Source organism: Dermochelys coriacea, chromosome 23 (genome assembly GCF_009764565.3).
Source record: "Dermochelys coriacea isolate rDerCor1 chromosome 23, rDerCor1.pri.v4, whole genome shotgun sequence".
NCBI lineage: Eukaryota > Metazoa > Chordata > Testudines > Dermochelyidae > Dermochelys > Dermochelys coriacea.
The window spans coordinates 8,163,592-8,171,325 of record NC_050090.1 but is presented as its reverse complement, the minus strand read 5'-3'; the positions used below and the strand labels follow the sequence as shown (position 1 = coordinate 8,171,325).

The window sequence follows — 7,734 nt, the reverse complement described above, 5'->3', positions numbered from 1 at the left end:
CACCCCCACCCACCTCTGACTTCTGCTTGGATTTGGCAGCAATATCCCCTCCTTTGTGAACAAAGTTACAGGAGGGTGACCCCTCGATCATGGCATGCTCAGTACAGTTCTGCTGCCCTTAACTCACACAATAAGGATAATAACATTTCAATGCCCTGCATTCAGGATTAAAGTGAATTTTAACCCAAAACTTGGCAAAGAAGGTCCCTCTGCTGACATCTTAGGAAAAGCAGGTCTGTACAGGAGAGTCATCAAGGGAGAGCTCATTCAGCACCTGCTGACACATGGGTAGAAATCAAAACACTTTACAGGGAAACTGAGGCACACAGAGAGACAATGATTTACCAAAGGTCGCCCAGCCACAGAGGTGGGATTAGGACCCACATCGCCTGAGCCCACACCCAGTGCTCTAGCCACAAAGCAATACTGTCTCCCTTGAGCCACTTATTGTTTTGCTAATCAAATGTTCCCATGTCGCTATGGGACGTTCCCAGAGACACTCACACATATTTCACTGGCAGTAGCTGCCATTTCACGTCGGGGTTCTGGCTGTTTGTGGGGATCTTTGATCACTGTGTCCCTGTCCCACAGATGGTCCCAGCCCTTCTGGGAGTGACAGCTCTGGAGGAGAGCCAACGATAAACGGTAAACCGATTCGCTCAGTGCGTGGGGATTTCCCTGTAGGGGACGGGGCAGCGTGGTCTGAGATTAGAGGAGAGCACCCAGCACTCTCAGTGGAGAGACGGTCACCCTGCCGTAGGCACCTGGATGGGCAGGGGCTGCAGGGTAAGAATCCACAAGGGGCAATGGGGTGTTTCACAAGGAGATGGCTAAAGCCAACTCGTTACCTTGCTGTGAAATGTGACGGCAGCCCAGGTGTCCCAGGGCGACTGGATCCATGATGAGGTGACAGGGGCAGCCCCACTCTGCACTTTTCCCTGGCAGGGAACATTAGGACAGCCCTGTGCCAGCTTGGCCATGTGGCTAAGTTTGTCCAGATCTTGTGATAAGAGAGAAGCATCCACGGAGCCAAAGAAGGGTGGATGGATGGATGTGGGATGACCAGACACCCCAATATTATCTGAACCATCTGGACATACAGGCAACTATACCCCCCCCCCCTCCACTGCCCGCCTGAAAAAAAAGTATCTTGATTTTTCACACGTGCTATTTGGTCACCCTAGGTGGCTGGACAGGGTTAAAAGGGGCCCATGCAAAGAAGCTGAGTGAGGGCTGAAGTTGGCCTCATTTGTCCCACGCAGTTCCGGGAAGGAGGACTGTGGGATTCCTGACTCCAGGAGGGGAACCTCCCTGAGATGCCAGCTCAGAGTCCAGAAGGAGAGTGTGATATACCTCTCCAAATGGGGGAAGTTATGGACAGTATCCGCAGGCACCAGAAGGAGGCCTGAGGGACTCCTGAATCAAAGCGGAACCAGAGATGGACTAATTTGATGCACTGCAAGATATCTAATAAATGAGACCCCCCAACGGGGCAGTCCTGTTTCATGTGTTCCGACCTCGGAGAAAGGTCTTGTAAGATGCAAGAGGAGGCTGTGAGCAAGGCACCTGCAGGGCCACATTATGCCACACGAGGGCGCCATGAGACAGTTGCCTGAGCCACAAGGCAGGATGCGGGTTTAACTGAGCCAGGCCTCTCATGTCAGCTGTCATGTTATAGCCCCCCAATTTCTCACAGTGTGCACCAGGTTTTGGTGGGATGTAAGATAATGTACCGTGGCTTCCCTGTCCTGGATCCATGTCCCCTGGTGCTCACCCCCATCCTGGGTCCCCAGTCTCTGGGGCTTGCCCCCCATCTTGGATCTGTGTCCCCTGGGTCTCACCCCCCATCCTGGATCCCTTTTGTGTTCCCCCTCTGTGTTCTGGACGCTCCCAGCCCCACCAGCGGCAGTCCCTGGGCTCCAGCCTAATCCCCTGCTTTTCTCTCCATTCCCGGCTGCGCCAATGGTTTTCTAGGACTGGGACTCATTGTGGGACTCGCCGTCACGGCCGGCCTGGCTCTGGGGCTGCTGGGGTGTTTTCTGATGAAGACAGGTAGGAGCTGGTGGGGTGGAGGATGCCCTGGGATGGGTGGCTGTTCCGGGGCGTCGCTCTGACACCTTAAATCATAAGGTTATAAGAATGGCCATGCTGGGTCAGACCAATGGTCCACCTAGCCCAACATCCTTTTTTCAGGCAATTAGTGAGTGATCCATCCCCTGTCGTCCAGCCCCAGCTTCTGGCAGTCAGAGACTAGGGACACCCAGAGCATGGTGTTTGTCCCCGACCACCTTGGCTAATACCCATCGATGGATCTTTCCTCCGTGAACTTATCCAGTTCTTTCTAAACCCCATTATACTTTTTGCCTTCACAACATCCGCTGGCAACGAGTTCCACAGGCTGACTGTGCGTCGGGTGAAGTTTTGTTTGTTTTAAAGCTGCTGCCTATTTAATTTCATTGGGTGCCCCTGGATCTTGTGCTGTGTGAAGAAGTAAATAACACTTCCATGTTTATTTTCTCCAGATCAGTTACGATTTCATAGACCTCTACCATATCCTTATTAGTCGTCTCTTTTCCAAGCTGAAAAGTCCCAAACTTTTAAATCTTTCCTCCTACACAAGCTATTCCACACCCTTCATCAATTTTGTTGCCCTTCTCTGTACCTTTTCCCATTCTAATATATTTTTTTTACATAGGGCAACCAGAACTGCACGCAGTATTCCAGGTGTGGGTGTGCCATTGATTTATATAGTGGCATTATGGTATTTTGTGTCTTATTGTCTATCCCTTTCCTAATGGTTCCCAACGTTCTGTTCCCTTTTTTCACTGCTGCTGCACACTGAGCAGATGTTTTCAGTGAACTATCCGTGATGACTCCAAGATCTGTTTCATGAGAGGTAAAAGCTAATTTAAATCCCACTCCAATGGCAGTGAATGGCACGTTTGCTGGTCGTAACCCTGCTGAGGCACAGGGAGCAGAACCGACTGGTCTGAGATTGCCCAGCACTGAGGTCTCTGGGCGTCTGTCCCCTGCACTAACCACTGCCCTGTGCTGCCTCCGTGGATCTGCGGCTGCAGGGCTCTGTGGGTAGCTAGACCCCACAGACCAGCGGGGAGGTACAGCACATCGGGGGCAGAGGTGCTCACCGCCAGGCCGGCTCTGTCCCGATAGTCGCCCCAGGCCGTGACGTGTGCTGAGCTTCCCTGACGCTATTTTCTTTCTCTCGGCAGTTGTGTCACGCTGCAGGACTCTCAGGTAGGAGGGAACCTCGCCCTGACCCCCAGCTTCTTTCAGGGGATGCTCCCCAGGTGATGCCCAGGTCTGGGGGGCTCATTGCTGTCCTGCCTGGGACTCTGCCCTGGGGAGCTGACCTGGGCCATACCCCCCGGCTACCCACAATGCAAATGCTCCTGGGTTCTGCGGGGGCCTGACCCTCGTCCGGGAGCCTCGTCTCCCCCCGCCCTAGTAATGGCGATGGTGCTGCTACCCTCCTGCCCCCATGGCAAATGGCAGCAGGGCCCTGCCCCCGGCGCCCAGTGCTGCACATGGGACTGACGCAGCTCTCGTTCCACACAGGGATCCCATCCCAGACCGGAGCAGCCCGGCCGCTGAAGATCAGATCCAGTGTAAGAGCCTGTTGTTTCGGCACCACCCCGAGGGGAGAACTCGGCCCTTTGTCTGTCTGTTGGCTGGCGTCAGAGTCCGGGGTGTTGGGGCCAGGGGGCCCTGGGTAGCCAGGCCAGAGAGTCCTGCTTTGATGGGGACTGTTCTCCCTACTGCCCTAACTTCTTCCCAGACCAATGATGGGGTGCTGGGGGCCCCTGGCCATGAGCAGGGGCTGGACTGGGGGGAGCCCTGGCAGCTCCTGCTGGAAACTGCAGGGTGGTGCAGGGGCCTGGACAGACACCTCCCTGTATGGGGAGAAAGGACACACACCAGGAATAGCCAGAGATTCGCCCCTTATCAGTGGGCAGCCACCGTCCATGGGGCCAGCCAGCCCATTAGGGCTCACACTGGCCAGGCAGTGCCCAGTGCTGTCTCTCCCCATTGGCTCCAGCTGGAGTCAGGGACGGGTTTGTGTCCCTGGGGGATGTGGGTTGGCGTCTCTCCAGCATGTGGGGAGCCTGGTGAGGACGCACTGACCTTGACTCTCTCCCCCAGATGCCGAGGTCACCAGAGTTGGAACTGTCCAGGTGAGTTGCTGTGCTGGTGCCCGCAGGGCAGACAGGGCCCAGGGAGCTGGGTTTAGCAGAAAGTTCCCATGCAAACGGGCACGAGGAAGTGTGGCTAAACCCTGGGAAAACCCCTGGGCTGATTCCAGCACCGGCGCCTCTGGCCTAGCCAGGAGTAAGGTTCACGAAGGGGTGATCCCAGCCCTGGGGGATAAATAGTGACCGTCCTGGCACGAAGAAAGAATCATAGAATCATAGAAGATTAGGGTTGGAAGAGACTTTAGGAGGTTATCTAGTCCAATCCCCTGCTCAAAGCAGGACCAACCCCCAACTAAATCATCCCAGCCAGGGCTTTGTCAAGCTGGGCCTTAGAAACTTCTAAGGATGGAGATTCCACCACCTCCCTAGGTAACCCATTCCAGTGCTTCATCACCCTCCTAGTGAAATATTTTTTCTTAATATCCAACCTAGACCTCCCACACTGCAACTTGAGACCATTGCTCCTTGTTCTGCCATCTGCCACCACTGAAAACAGCCTAGCTCCATCCTCTTTGGAACCCCCCTTCAGGTAGTTGAAGGGTGCTATCAAATCCCCCCCCCCACACACACTCTTCTCTGCTGCAGACTAAATAAGACCAGCTCCCTCAGCCTCTCCTCATAAGTCATGTGCCCCATCCCCCTAATTATTTCCGTTGCCCTCTGCTGGACTCTCTCCAATTTGTTCACATCCTTTCTGTAGCGTGGGGCCCAAAACTGAACACAATACTCCAGATGTGGCCTCACCAGTGTCGAATATCTGCTGGCAATGCTCCTACTAATCAGCCCAATATGCCGTTAGCCTTCTTGGCAACAAGGACACAATGTTGACTCATACCCAGCTTCTCATCCACTGTAATCCCCAGGTCCTTTTCTTCAGAACTGCTGCTTAGCCAATCGGTCCCCAGCCTGTAGCGGTGCTTGGGATTCTTCCGTCCTAAGTGCAGGACTCTGCACTTGTCCTTGTTGAACCTCATTAGATTTCTTTTGGCCCAATCCTCCAATTTGTCTAGCTCACTCTGGACCCTATCTCTACCCTCCAGCATATCTACCTCTCCCCCAAGATTAGTGTCATCCATGAACTTGCTGAGGGTGCAATCCATCCCATCATCCAGATCATTAATAATGATGTTGAATAAAACCAGCCCCTGGTCTGTATAACAGCTTTGCTAAAGTCAAGATAGATCATATCCACTGCTTTCCCCATATCCCCAGAGCCAATTAGCTCTTCATAGAAGACAATCAGGTTGGTCAGCCATGACTTGCCCGTGGTGAAAGAAAGAATTTAAGAGTCTGGACTTAATTCTCCAGCCAGTTTTATGTCACTGTAGCTCCACTGGAGTCAATGGGGCCAGATCCCCCACTGATGTAAATTGGTGTCACTCTGTTGGTGTTAATGGGCCAGGTCCCCAGTTGGTGTAAATCAGCTGTAGCTCCATTCAAGCCATTGAACCAAATCACCAGCGGGTGTAAATCGGCCTCACTCCTGTGACCACAATGGAGCAACACTGATTTACACCAGCTGGGATTCTGGCCCCATAAATCCAATAGAAGAAAGGAGAAGGTTTGTCTGTGATCACATCTGGCTTTAGCTGGGGGAGTTTCCCTGACTGACCCATGGATTGTCTCACCCCCGGAAACCCCAGCTGAGGGGAGCCCTCAATTGTATGGGGGACTCCAAGTGCCTGCATCCATCCCATTGATTCCAATAGTACTGGAGCACATGGTAAAGTTAAGACCTGTGCTCCAGCACCCTCCTGAGCATGGCGCTTCCCTGCCCCAGCTCTAAGGAGAGATCGTTCTTTCCCCTCCCCTCATCCCGGGGCCCTGGTCAGGGCTCCTGCCCTGGTGCTTCTCGGGAGATTAATTCAGACTGCAAACAGTGTGTAAGTGTTTAACGGGGAGAGCGATTAACCACTGGGACCATTCCCCAGAGGCCGTGGGGGATTCTCCATCCCTGACAATTTATACTTCAGGATTGGACGTGCGTCTAACAGCTTGAGTAGTTATTGTGGGGACGTCTCCGGACGGCGTCACACAGGGGGTCAGACGAGGGGATCACAATGGTCCCTTCTGCCTTATAATCTATGAACCCAGGATTCCCAGCCGGCCTGTCTGCGTGGTGGGGAGGGGAGGCGTTTCCCAGCCAGCTCACCAGGGCTCTCACCCTGTCTGTGTTGTATTGATGTCCCAGCAGCCCAGGGTGGACAAGAACGTGGCAGTGACGTATGCGGTGGTGGGACAGGGCAGCTCTCGAGCGCAGGACACCCAGCCGGCTCCATAGCACTGGGTAAGGGTGACGCTCTGTGAATGGGGCCATGTGGGATGGGGGCTGTTCTCCCCACAAAGCCTGTGCAGGGACTGGTCAGTGGGGAAAGGATCCATCCTAACCTCCCTGCCACCTGAGAGCCTCCATCTCCCACACCTGCTACCAAGGGTGCGATCTGTGCTGGGACCCCTCACCGGCACCCCCTGCCAGGCCACAGGGCTCACTCGCCTACAGCCTGAGTCGCTGCCCTTCCCCAACTGCCCAGCTCTCCCTGTAGATGGATGTGGGGGGGGGGGGCAGATTGATAACCTAGGGCACTCAGTGCTGTCACCCTGGGAGGGGGTGGGGGGCAGATGCATGCGAGATGGTCACTGGGATTCCCTGTCACTTCCCCACAGGATTCCTAGTGCCCCACAAGCCTGCGTGAGCCCCACACTCACTGCCAGCCTGAGCAGAGCCCGGGGAAGGAGACAGTGATGGAACCTGTTAACCAGCCAGCGAGAAGGCGTTTGGGTCAGTCGATGGCACACGGGAAGCTCAGACACTTCGTGGGCAGTGAAAGCCGGGAGTGTCTGAGGGCGGGATTCGTGTCACAGCCCGTTGTTCTAGTTACAGCAGAACCTTCCTGGACAAAGTTCCCACCCCGGACATCTGCACATAAAATCCCCTCGGTGACTGTGCATGCAGAGCGACAGGCAGAGCGACAGGCGGCCACAAGCCATTTCCACAGGCAGCTGCCTGACGTGCACAGCTGGTCATGGGAAATGCAAATGCAGGGTCCCAAATGGGTTTAAATGTGGCCTAAAATGGCTCCTGCATTTACTGAATATCCAGGACACAGATGCTGAGCCAAAGCTCTCTGGTGTTGGCCTCATAGAGGGGGTGGGGAGAGGGGCAGCGCGGGGATGCCTGTGTAGGCCTACCTGTGCCAATGACACGCTGTGATGCTGCTGTGGGGGGATGTGCTGGGGTCTGTGCTGGGCCTCTGAACACGCGCAGGGTGAACAAGGAGGCAGATTTTTGAAGGTATTGAAGTGCCTAACTCCCATGGATGTCAGTGAGAGTTAGGTGCCTGAACCCCTTTAAATAGTGACCCCAGGGGTCTCTGGCAGGCTGGGTCTGAGCTGGCTCCTGTGCAGTGAATAAAGTGATTTGCCTTTGCTCTGCCCAACCTGCCTCCTGGGAGCGTTGTTAAGCATCAACTAGTGCTAGGTGTTACAGTGAGACACAAATGGAGCAATTATCTCCCTGAGTCCA

General features: G+C 54.6%; 1 long non-coding RNA gene across 1 annotated transcript; it reads right to left on the bottom strand.

The window, feature by feature from the left end:
- Positions 1-201: 201 nt before the first annotated feature.
- LOC122457280 lies at positions 202-5,364 on the bottom strand. The gene is made up of 3 exons (XR_006276750.1): positions 5,234-5,364; positions 428-430; positions 202-212 (listed from the first exon to the last, which is right to left on the bottom strand). It is a non-coding gene; the product is annotated as an uncharacterized LOC122457280 (long non-coding RNA).
- Between the last annotated feature and the right edge of the window lie 2,370 nt (positions 5,365-7,734).